Genomic DNA, 12,998 nt, shown 5'->3' with positions numbered 1-12,998 from the left:
TAATGCACATCAGCTCAACCAGGAAGATTCTTGGTTTTCTACTCTGTTGCAATGTCCCTGTTCATCAATTTAAAACCAGTATAGCTCAGCTGTGGCTCTTTTCTACCAGCTCAGCCTTCTCATGCCCCATGACCATGGGGCAGTCACCATGGGGCACTGCCTTTTATGTCAGGATTGTACCATCCCTGGCTGGCACAGCCCTGTGCCACCCCAATACAAGTACTGATAACTCATGCTGACACAATGTCCTCTAAACAGGCAGTCTGAGTAGTCTTACATCAATCTTTACCACCTTTCTTTTCACCTCAGCTCAAGAGTTACCAGGTGAAGAATGGACTTGTATCGCCCAATGGGACTGTACCTCCTGGTCAGGGTACAGGGTCAGGACAGAAGTGACTAAGGAGGTCACTGCAGTGATGCCTGCAATGGTCCAGGGCTTCTTTGGTGAACAAAGAGTGTCCTCCAAAACCTGGGGTGCTTAGTCTGCCATCACACACCACACATTCCTCATAAGCCACACGCCGAAATGCAGGGGGCACGCTTTTGTTAATGTGTTAAGGTAACCGATGGCTCACCGAGAGGCCTATGTAACAATTGTAGTTTTGCTGATTTATTAAGTGCCAATGGTGTTTTAATATTGTTTGTGTTTCAGAAATAAAGATAGTCATTGCCCTGAAGGCTTACAGTCGGAAAGACAGATACACACAATACAAAACTCCCTGTGGATACTCGAAAGAAAGATTTTTTTTTATTAAGGAACTATTCTGATTTAATTTGGTTCTTTAATATGATATTGGAGCAGTGCAGGGTTGAGTGTCAGCCAGCTGAAAGCACTCCTCTGCTGGGCTGCAAAGACTGAGAGAGGAGTATCAACATGTGGAGGGAGGGGACATGCAGCCCCCCTCTGACTCTATCAGAGCTTCAGGACATGAATTCCTGGTGATTTGTTCCTTAACCAGCAACCTCCATCAACCTGCTGCTTGACTCTCACTCACTGCCCGAGTCAGGAAAGTTAAGCTACAGGGAATGTGCTAAACTAAAACTTGGTGTTAAAGGACACAACAGCAAGGTGACATGAGTTTCTACCTGTTTCACAGCAGGGTTATTGAAGCAGTCAGGCAGTCTATGTGGTACAAGTAGGCAGATGGGGCTTATGGCTTTATAGGCCTCTCATAGACGGTGAATTTGGCATTCACTTAGAGTTTCTGTTTCACACTGTGGTTGGGATTGCCAGGATGGACAAGGTCAATGGAAATGGACCAAGATTCACCCAGCCTCTGTGGCCTGGAGAGTGCTCAAGTGCTGCTAGACAGCAGTAATTCAGGAGGCAAGGGGCGTGAGTGGTACCTCCGAGTGGTTCTGCATCCAGGCATTAGCGCCTGTGTGTGCATCTGGATACATGCACAGACACGCGAGCCTTTGTCAAACTAAAATGGTCTGGAGAGTCACAATTGCAAGGGGCTGGCAGCGGCTTCTGTGGTGTCACGTGGTCAGCACTGGTAAAAGGTAAATTCAGGTGGACATCCCTCCCCAGTGTTTCAGGAGGCTGACAAAGCTGCTTTCTGAGAGCATGCATGACTTCCTCCACTGCAGCGGCCAGAACAACTCTGCCACTCATTTCCTGCAAACCCACTCAGGGCTCTGCACTCCCACATGGAGCAAGCTGTGGGGGGACATGTTAGTCCTTATTCTTTCACTTAAACCAGTGCCAAAATCAATTTTGAGAAATTATCTCAAACTTGCTTTCAACTCGATCTGGGTGTTTCTTTAGTGCTAGAATATCGCCTCATACACTGGAATCGTTATTACATCACGCTAATCTAATTTAAATGCATTTTTACTGTACTTGGTTTAATGAATGTGGAATGTGTCACTATGAAATTGCACCATTAATTTGATAAATAGGACTTGAAGGTATAATTTTTTCCAGCATTGCAGACTAATGAAGCTAAAATACATATATAATAAGAAGTGTAAATAATAAATTATTCTTAGGAGCAAAAAAATTAATTAGATCTTACCACAAATTGCATCTCAATGTCAAAGTTTTTTTACACTACTGACTTTCAAACTAGTTGGAACATGACTGTGATCTTTGGAAAGTTTCTCAAGTAATTGCTGTGTATACACATATTTGGGAATATACCTTACGAAGCTACTTCAGTTCCTACTGGTATTTCACATGCAGCTTTCTCATGTTCCCTACCGTCACACCTGAATTTTAATAGCATTTAGAAGAATTCCTGTTATTATTTGTTCTAAATTCCAGCATTCTTTTATTCATTAAGACTAGAGGAAAGTTTTTTTTAAATTTCTCACACTGATGAGAGAGTAAAATTAGGACATACTGCATGTAAATTCTCTGCAGAGGCGACCGTGCCCCCACAGCCCACTCGCTGCCTCTGCTGTTGAAATCAATCGGAGTTTTTGCACTGACTTCAATAGGAGAAGAGACTACTGTACAAAGCACACTACTTTTCACTGGTAATGGAAATGTCACAGCAGTGCCATTCAGGAAGGAAACCAAGTGGAGGGAAATTAAAGAGGAAACTCCAGTCTTGTGCAGTTTAGTTGCTGATAGCTCATCTTGCTCAGCCTGCTGCACCCTCAGCTGGTTACACAGTGCTGCCTGGTTTAGCATTCTCTGCCTCTTTGTCATTTCTTATTGAGCCCACAAAGAAAGGTTTTATCTCACTCCTCTGGAAAAGAAAGCGCCTAGAGATTGAAGAGATCAGGTGGCATTTCACCTCTAGTTTTCTTCATTCCCAGCTGGAGAGCCTTGAATGCTCTGCACAGCCGACTTTTCTCTGACTATTCTATAGCTAGATGAAGGACCACTGGCCAAAATGTCATCTTTAACCTTATTTTCTATTCCTAGTCTGTAGTTTAACAACCAACATTTTTACTTCCCGTTGCTTGATTTGCAGCCAAAATTCTGACGTGTTATCAGTTTTGTTGCCAGATAGCGCATTAAGCCTTACTAAGGGGTAAACATAATGATCTTCATTAAACCTTCTAAATGAACCCACCTCCTGCTTCTTCAGGTGAAGGAGGGCATTGACAAGGAACACTGCTGAAGTATCTTACAGCTATTTTCCCCTTGCAAGTAGAAGGAGGGAGAGATGAGTGGCAGCTTTTAGAGAAGGAAAAAAGTTAGATAAACATGAAAGGGTTTGGGAGATTTCCTTTCTTAATGGCAAAGTTTTCCAGCAATAAATCACAATTCAGTCCATGCCATTAGTTTTGGGGGCATTATATCCCCTCATTAAAGTGTATAAACAATTATATTTATTGAAGGTAATGTACTGTGTAGTGCATTATAACGACACTCATTAACATATGTAATCATCATTTGAATGGGCTTTACTACAATGTAAACTGATAATGGCATGATTACCCACTGGGTTATTAACTTTTCAGTCCTAAGATAATAAAAGGTGATACAAGAAACAAAAAGCACATGTGCATTGCCCTTCACATGTGATTTATGTGCTTCACCGTGAAGCTATGAACACAGGTACCCATCATTGGGGAGACTGGCTCTTTATTGCACATTGTATTTGACAGAATAATAAATGGAGCTGAATGGTTCTTGGGTGGGCACCTGGGGAAAAAAAGTCCTGTGAATAAAGCAGGCACTACTCCAAACTGCAAGACCCAGCAAAGCAAATAATTTTGTCTTTCTCTCCGTCTCTCTCTCTCACTGGCACTCTGTGGCTTACAGACCTTCATGTGCTCTGTCTAATTCGCAGATTAAGGAAAAAAAAAAAAATCCATCTTCTTTATACAGTTCTCCTCCTCTCCAGCCTGCCACACGCTCCTCTCTGCCTGGGATATAATTACTGGTTATGAGAAAATGAAGGAATGCACTATGATAAGGTACCTGTGTGCTAAGGTATTCATATTATGCTAAGTGTATGCTTGTATCAAACAGATGGTTTCAGGTATTGAAATGCAGCTTAGCTGCAGTATCAGAGAATAGATTTATCAGTTTGCTGGAGCTTCTCTTCTATAAAATGCCTATTTGGAGGCATCAGAGGTATTATAAATACAGCTTATTTGTGTAATTTATCAACCCTCTCCGGGGTTTGTCTCTGTGGAATCTTAGTGCCTTAATTTTAATGAATGAATCTGAGTTTGTTTTAGGAGGGGATGAGTTAAGAAATATTAAAATAAAAAAGACTCACGAGCAACCATTCAAAAAATCACCAGTTACCAACAGACAGGGCCTCTCCAACATTAAGTGGCATATATATGCTGAAGTGAAAAACGGTGTATAAATCTGCAGTGCCTATGGTGAATTGAAATGCATGGGATATGCCCAATGAGACATTGTAGTGCTAGTAAGACCTGTTTCTCCACTATGCTTTGACTTGCAGACAAGATGCGGATATGTTAACAGATGATATGAGTTTGCCCTGACACAGCACTGGTGCAGAAGTGTATGGAGCCAGAGACTGGAGAGTTCCCAAGTGCTTTGCACACTTTAAGGACCGTGTCCAACAAGGTGCACAACCTTGCAACTGCATCAGTCAAGGTTAGCAGCCAAACAGACCTAGTCACCAAGGGGTAGCACAAAAAAACTCATACCCAGAAAAAAGCTAAACAATCAGGCCAGAACCTTGAGTTTGATGGCAGATACAACCAAGCAGAGAAACAGAAGGGTACACCACTGAAGAAGAGCTAATGCTGCCATTAAATAATATTCAGGTTAATATAGTCATCTCTTACTTTAGAATTCGTTTGAAACAAAATTGTTTGGAACTTCTATTAGCTTGACATTTCTTTAAGGAGTCCTCCGTCTGTCCCTGGCCCTTGAAGAGGCTAAATATCTGCACTTTCAGCTCTCCATGGAGTTCTAGAAAGCTCTGGGATGGTTTATGGTTTTCCATTAGCCAAGGGTCTAATAGAGTCCTGAGATCCGTTAAGTGGGAAATTCTTCTCATGGAAAGCAATATACCGTAATTCTTTGCTAAAATCTGAGCCCACACAAGAAATTTGAGCTTGTGGTAAAGACCAGGGTGCAGTAAGTTTGTGCAGGAAATTACTTCATACTGTTTGTTATTGGACTATTTATCCACGACTTTTTAGACAACAGACATGATTGACTTGATTCACTCTTGAACCAAAGAGGGCAGATGCTCATTAGATGACTGGCCCTGTGGACAGGAGCTTTAAATCACATCCTGGTACTGAAAACACCTCGTTAGTGATTTGGAAACTGCTGAGGGGCTAAGGAGAATGAGAACACCCTTCCCTGCTCTGCTGACAGCATTTTTCCAGATCAGCTGTACTCATTTAGGGAGTCAACCAGGACTGTGAACCTTGCACCACTCTGACCTCCTCCCAGCTAGGGCAGACTTTCTGCTGCAGTAGTGCCACAAGTAGCATAAGTGAATCAAACCTATTGTTCTTTCCTGGCCATGATGACTTACTCTTATGACTGAACTGTTCCTACAGTGTATGAAAACCCATAGCGAAACCCACAAAATAACAGTATGTGAAAATACCTTGCACTACCTGAAAGTTCAAAGAGTCAAGGTCTGCTTTTGTTATTGCCAGTTCCAGCTGATAGCATCAGTGCTTATTTCCACAATCTTTCTTTTCTTATTTCCATCTGTTCAAATTTATGCTTTAGCTGGGAGAAGATTAGAGATAAAAATCATTGTTCGGTACCACATACAACAACTTGGAGTTTTAAAGGTCTCTATGTTTCCTTCAAAGCATCATCCAGTATCATGGGTTTTCAGATACTTCACTACTGAGTAGTTACTACAAGAAAACAATGTGTGGGTTTAACTGGAGAACCTTCAAAGCAAGGAAAGTAAGGAGAATTAGCATATGCCATGCAGAAGTTTGTCTGCTGTTAAGCCTTATGGTCTGTCTGGCAGCACTGGAAAGTCAACTGATTTGAAAGGTCTGACCCTCCCCAGAGCAGAGTGCTCAGCCCTCCTGGAGAGGAGGAAATACCTGGCATTGCTCTGGAGCAATTCCTGCTGCTTCCTATTCACTGCAGCACTGATGGCTTTGAGGACAGGGAAAGCAAATTGCACAGCAACTGTGTACTGCAGAAGTTGTGCTGAGGGTTCAGAATGGGTGGAGAGAATCAAAACCAAGCAAGAAACTAACACCTATGGTAGTACTTGTGTCACTGCCCAGATTTCAGAGCAGCACAAATACTAAATTTACTTGGCTCACCAAAGCAAAGTGTGGGCAAGCATTTACTGCTGAGGAGGAGGTGCAAAACCTGCCTCAGACTGGCATCTGCTCTTTGCCCTCAGACAGCTTTGTAGTGCTTCGTCACAGGGAACAGCCACTGAGCACCTTGAGATTTGTGGTTAATCCAAGGAAGACTTGAAAATTAAGGAAGGGAAGACCTCATGATAGTTTTCACTCCAAGGAGATATTTTCTTTCCCCTTGTGGTATTGTTCCTCTTGTTTTCAAAGTCTCAACACAAATCTAAGAGCTCTGCATGAAAGGTACAGTAGTCTGGGTATAATTACCACAGCTGCCACAGATGGCTCATTTTAACAAGAGACCCTAGGTAAACCTAGCTGTTTAGCCTGCAGCATAAACAACAAAATATTCTACTTAAACAAGTGGATCTGGGTCTGTGGAGGTGAAGCTCAAATCTGTCTTGCTAAGCTCTGTCATTAAAGAAGTGCAAAAGATGTTGATGGGACATGGGCCAGCTCAGAGCTCAGTTTTAATGTGTACCTAGGTAGTCTCCAAGGAGGAGGATATCTGGGTGTTGGGGTGCACTTGGCCCTTCAGCTAGGGTCCCCTGAGTACTGCCTTTGAAATGCAAAGCATCCTTCATTCCCTGGGAAAGGAAGAGTAGGGAAAAGAAAGGAAATTTTAAAACTAGTAAAATTTTCCAGTGGCATCTACTTAGACCCTCTAACAAATCTTGTTCCAGGACAAGTACCCCAATGTTGTACACTGTTAGTTGCCCACTGTCAGGATTGGTGTTAGTATGTTTTGTGGATGAGGAACTAGAAAGTCTCCTCCTGCCTGACTAACAAGCACTACTCCAAATCAGGTCAAAGAAGATGGGGGTGCAAGAGACTCAGTAGAGAGGACATTAACACCTAAAACTGCTTTCCTTGTGGGAGAAAATAAGAGAGGAGAAATGATTTTTAGTTTTCTGTATCTGTTCACACTTGTGAACTGAGCTCCGAATCAATACACATATTCTTTCTGAATGCTCACAAATTGGTATCTGCAGGATACCTTTATTCCTTCCAGCCCTGTATCTCCACATGCATCAGCAAACTCTCCTCACAGAGGTCCTGCTGGCTCCAGCTCATTAGCATAGAGCTACTAATTTTCCTTTTTCCCAAAATCCTTCTGCTACCTCCTCTGCATGATCATAACGCCATTAACCTTTCAGTCAGGTAGAGTCATGTTATACTGGCCATTTTTATTTTCTCATCCAGAAACTGTAGCCTGTGACTACATGGCATTTCCTAGCTACCACATTTAGCTAAGCCCATGCTGCTGACCATCACAGCCTTTCCCCCTCTGTCCTTCAGTGCTGCTGCCACAACTGTCCACTCCAGCTCCATGCTTCCATCACGTTACCTGCTGCTTTGGTTTCCTTACGGACTAGTAAAATATGTTTCCTCAATGATCTACAAACATGGAGATGAGCATTTCTGGTCTTAACAGCAAGGTCCATAACCTCTTTCATATGTCTCACTTTTCAGTCTGGACTTCAAATCCCAACCTGGCAGCCTCCATCCCTCTGTCTGTTCATTCCACAAACACCTTTACCACTCAGCCCACCATGCCATGTCGTTTCCTCGATCCCATCTTATGGCATGTGTCTGTTATAAAACCAGCTTTAACTTCACCCTGACAGCTTTGTAGGAAGTCTACAGAATAATGGTAATGACAACCTGCAAAGATTTTGTGCAGAAGATGAGGAATAAGAAGTCTACCTTATAGGAAGAAACATTCAAGTTCTTGTTAAAGCAAGGGGAGACTACAGGCTAAGAGGAAGCTGCTTCAGAAGGCTGTAAAATCTCCATCAGCAGAGATCATTACTATTGAGTTACAGAAATGTCTATTAGTGATTAACCTGCTGTAGGACAGAAGCGTGTATGGGATAACATCACAGGTCCCTCCAATCCCACGACTTTATAATGTCTTTGAAATCTATGCAGTCATGTGTGTGTTTATCCCTCTCTTTTTCTTCCTAGTCTTCTTTGAGCATGCTTTTTACTGTTTCTTGTTCCCTGGTTTTCTTTCAATAACTGTATTACTTATTTCACACAGCCCAAGAGGGACCCTGGTCCCTCTTGGGACTTCTGGGCATTACTCTAACAGAACCACAAAAATGTAACAACATTAAACCTTTGATTCATTCCGTACTCTAAGCTGTTGTGCTAGTGCTGCTGTGTGCCAAGGAAGAAGCTGCTTTTTTTTTTTCTTGGTGAAGGGATTCCTGCATACACAAATTTTGGAGAGCATTTGGGCAGTCCTTCGGGAAAAGCAGCACTTAATAAATATAAATTATTATTATTATTTCACCAACAGGAGTTGCAGAATCTTCATCTGGTCTCTCTGTTTTAAGAAAATATCCAAGTGGGAAATTAGTGGGATGTGGTCACACTGGGCCATGTGAAAATTAAATTCTAGGAAAATGAACTGAAATGAGATTGATCACTATATGCTAAGGCACCACAGCCCTACCATACTGTAGCTGTCAGCAGTAAGGCAGGAGAACTCTCTCTGACTTCAGCTACTCCTGTAAACAGGAAAGGCAACAAAAAGCTCATTCAGCATGATTCACTGGAGACCTCCTGAGAAATCAGCTACAGAGATCAGCCACAATCTGAGTATCTCTTTGTGTCTTTTTTTATACAGCAGTTTTCTGAATTTTGCATAGCTGAGCCTTATGTGACATCCAAGGCAGGAGTCTGGTCTTATGCAGAATTGAACTGCAAGAAGAGTTTATTTTTGGGAGTCACTCTTTCTGTGGTGGTTTTAGATGTTGTGGGAGAGCCTCAAAGACCTGGACTCCCTTGTGTGTGGTACCTCTACAAGGGGCTTGGCCCTGTTGTAGGTTTTTGAAGAAGCCCTAGGAGTGGCTTCCAGTGCTTTGGATCACAGGAAGCCCTTTCTGGGCAAACCACTGTTTAACCCAGTGACTGATAAGCAAGTGAGAGGCTCATTGCTCAAAGTGTGCCACCAGGCTGTTCAGAGAGGGGAATGAAACACGGAATAGTCATCAGACCTGATTGTGCCCCCCGAGAAATAAAAATAACCTGATTGGTTAGAGAGAGGGGGAATGGGGTGAGCTGAGGAGGACTGTGCAGGGTCAGCTGCTGGACTGAAGCTCCTCCATAGCACCAAGATAGAAAACATGTAAAAATATATTCAGCCACAGACAGTGTCCCTGGGTTGAGTACAGGAGTGTGAGAATGACCTTCCCAGCCCCGCAGGCAGTGGGGGAGGACGGCTACCCTGGGAGACGGAGCTTTCCATCACAGCACTGAGAGCTGCCTGTGTGTGGCTGTACCAGGCACCTGTGCACAGGAAACATGTGGCTCCATGTGTCTTGGACTGGCTGCTTTTGATCGTTCAGAAATCTTTCAAGAAGTCTTGTGAGAGAAACAGAAAGGAAGAACAAGTTAAGCTGGTGTGCCAACCGGCCTCTTATCTGAGAAGGCTTTTCCTTTTTCTTTCTTTTTCTGTTCCTGTATTTTATTCACAAAGATCCACAATGTACACACATGTATATGGAAATATTAGATTTGTATATGAAAATATGGGCTGCAGGAGGCTGTGGACAATGTTCCCTTTTTAGTTGTTATAAAAATGAAAATAATTGTGAAAGCAGAGAGAAATGTGCAGCTGCTCCAGGCTATTCATACCATAAGAGATCCCATCAGGCCTTCTTTATTGTTGCAGTTTTGGCAAATTATTTTCTTATCACACACAACCTATTCACTTCTGTTCCTGGATAAGCACTTAGGCTCAGAAAGCAGTGGGTCAGCAACAGTTTAGCATAGAGCACATGGAACTGCTGACCTTGGGGACTACTGGTGCCTGCCCCTCCAAAAAGCAGCAACTGGAGTCAATAAAAAACTGGCCAGGCCAGTCCATTAGCAAGCTCAGCTCTGTCACTGCTCGCATGGCTTATTCGATGGCTGTGTAGCCGCCTCCTCCTCCTCCTCCTGCCATTGTATCTCACCTTACGAAATGCAATCACGGCTCCTTCCCCAGGACAGTGGTATGTATAGACGGCTGCCTCCCCGAGGAGGTGAATTTTCCCAAGGGAGGCACAAGTACCTATCTGCGTGAATATAGGCCTATATCCACTGAGTGCACTACTGTGTCCAAGGAATGTGTGATATAGATTAGATCAGCAGCAGTGCTGCACTGTCTCCAGGCCAGGCAATGAGTTTATTGTGCCCAACGCACATGTGCACTGGACAAATGCTCTGGCATCTTCAGCGTGGGCAGAGAGCATGCTGCTCCTATTATACTAGCCCATTAGGGAAGCAATTTGAAGAAAAATATTTAGCAATTTGGAAGGAAGCAAGGTTCCAGAATGGCTTGTTTCTGTGTGACAGCCTGCCATGTACAGATGAAAGGGAAGGCTTGTAACAAATTTTCATTACCCACAAATAAAAAAAAAAGCAACAGCAGGCAGAGCAAGTGCTTTCAGCCTGAGAGGTGTGGCCAGAAATTCCCCCAGGAGACCACAAAGGAACCTCAGCAAAATAAATCAATCAATCTATCAATCACTTACACTTGCATAGCGCCCTTTATGAAAACGGCAATCAGTGCCTGACAGCCTGTCAGACTTTGGCCTTCAAGTCTTTGCCTCAAAACTAGTCATTAAGTTCACGAAAATACAAGCTACAGCTCCCTGCTCTCATTCGGCGTCTTTCCTCACCTTCCCTAAGCTGCCGTGATTTCTCCATAGAAAACGTTCCTTGCTAAGAGCGGCTGTGACCAGCGTATGTGACACCAAGCAGCAGAGAAGGGTCTGTAAACAACACAAGAATTTCAGATTTGCTCTGTTCCCATTCTCTACTGAAAATTTGGATCTAGCATTTAGAATCTGAGCTTGTCCTGCAAGGAGCAGTGCCATCAGAAGCAGAGCACATCATTCCAGTACACACAGTTGGGAATTTCTATCCAAGGCAGAGTTCAGAGAGCAAATAAAATACCATGGTGGAAAGAGCTGTCCACTAATACACTACTGCTCTTCACAGTCACATGGACACTTGCCTGCTGTGTGTGTAGATGACAGTAGCCCCCTAGATACAACTCTTAGGTATGTCAGTCACTTTGCTCTCTTGCACTGAAGTGGGGCACAAACCCTTCGTCTGCTAGTCTAGAACTTCCCCCTCAAGCTAAGTCTCTTGACTAAATCCCCTTAAAAACAAAATTCTCTACGTGAAGATATTTGGTTTTAGAAGTAGCACAAGAACTTCAGGCTAAGGCTTTAGCTTCATTGATAAAAACAAGATTCAGTTACAGATTCTGGTTTAAAAACTCTCCAATCTGGGAACCTGTGGTTTTGTCCTGTATAACCTTCCACAGATGTTTCTTCTGTGAGTTTATCCTATTATGTTTGAGACCTACATATGCTTTTGGCCTTGAGATCCCATGACTCTGAGTTTCTCAGTTTTGTTTATTTTATGCTTAGTGCCCAAAGTTTTCATTTGACAAACCTTTTTTCTTTCATTTTGGGAAGTAATGATCAGTAACCTCCATTTTCCCAGTTTGCCTTCTCTGTGTTTTTATAACCTGCTGCCTTATCCCTCCTTGATCATCTCTTTTCCAGGCTGAGAAATCCAACTCTATTTAATCCTTCCCACATTTTAGAGATGTTCCACATCTTTGATCACCTTTTTTACCTTTTTTGACATTTTTATGATTTGATTAAGTATCTTTTGAGATAGAAGGACAGAAAAGCATATGCACTCTCATGATGATATTTACCATTGTCTTTCTATTAATTTTCTAGTAATACCTAAAATTCACATTTTTCCCTTTTTCTGCCACAGCTAAATGTTTCAATAATTAAATCACACTGTCTGTAAGACATCTTCTTGAAAATACCAACAGCTAATTTTGATCCTAGCATCTTTCTTGTAAACTTAGTGTATTTCTTTTCTAAATATGTTATTTTGCATTTATTAGCATTCCTCCTGCCCTGCTATTACCTAGTTGCTCCATGATCAGTGTCATGAAGCTTTTCTGTATCTCAGTGCAGGCAAGTTTGGGTTTTACCCCTGAACATAACATTAGAACATCAGTGAATGGCATCATATCAATTTTCACTCTCTGTTTTATGAATATGATGCAATACAGGGTCTCAGCAGCATGTCCTTGGAACTCCACCCAGGGACATAACTTCCTTTGTGAAAGCCAATTATTTTTTTTCTCATATTTTTATTTTTTCCCCTCATATTTTTTTTTCACATATCCATTAATAAAATCATCCTGTATTAATTATTCATCTTCCTTGGGGAATAATCTTTACTGTGAGGGTGGTGAGGCACTGGAACAATTTGCCCAGGGAAGTTGTGGATGCCCCATCCCTGGAGGTGTTCAGAGCTGGGTTGGATGGGGCTCTGAGCAACCTGGTCTAGTGAAAGGTGTCCCTGCCTAGGAAGGAGGGGTTGGAACTACCCGATCATTAAGGTTCTTTCCAACCCAAACCATTCTATGATTCTATGACTCTATGATTCTATAATAATTACGATTGTACTCAAGGAAAAGAGCAACTGCCATACTCATTCTAAAAGGTATATGTCATTCCTACAAATGTATTTTCACAATTTGGTGTGACAAAAACTTCAACCTGACTGAGAAGCATTACAGGTCACAGAGCCAGAGAATTTGGATTTGGGGAGGGAGTGAAAAAGAGAGAAACATACAGGCAGCCATGAACATGAGTAAGAGCTTTCTAGTTTTTGGTCTGTTTTTGCAATGTTTTGTGTTCAGTGTCTTGAGGAATTTGATTTCCACT

Source organism: Empidonax traillii, unplaced genomic scaffold (genome assembly GCF_003031625.1).
Source record: "Empidonax traillii isolate 1590-97213 ecotype Southwest subspecies unplaced genomic scaffold, ASM303162v1 scaffold215:size2007263, whole genome shotgun sequence".
Taxonomy (NCBI): Eukaryota; Metazoa; Chordata; class Aves; order Passeriformes; family Tyrannidae; genus Empidonax; species Empidonax traillii.
The sequence above is the reverse complement of the archived record's forward strand: the minus strand, read 5'-3'. Positions refer to the sequence as shown.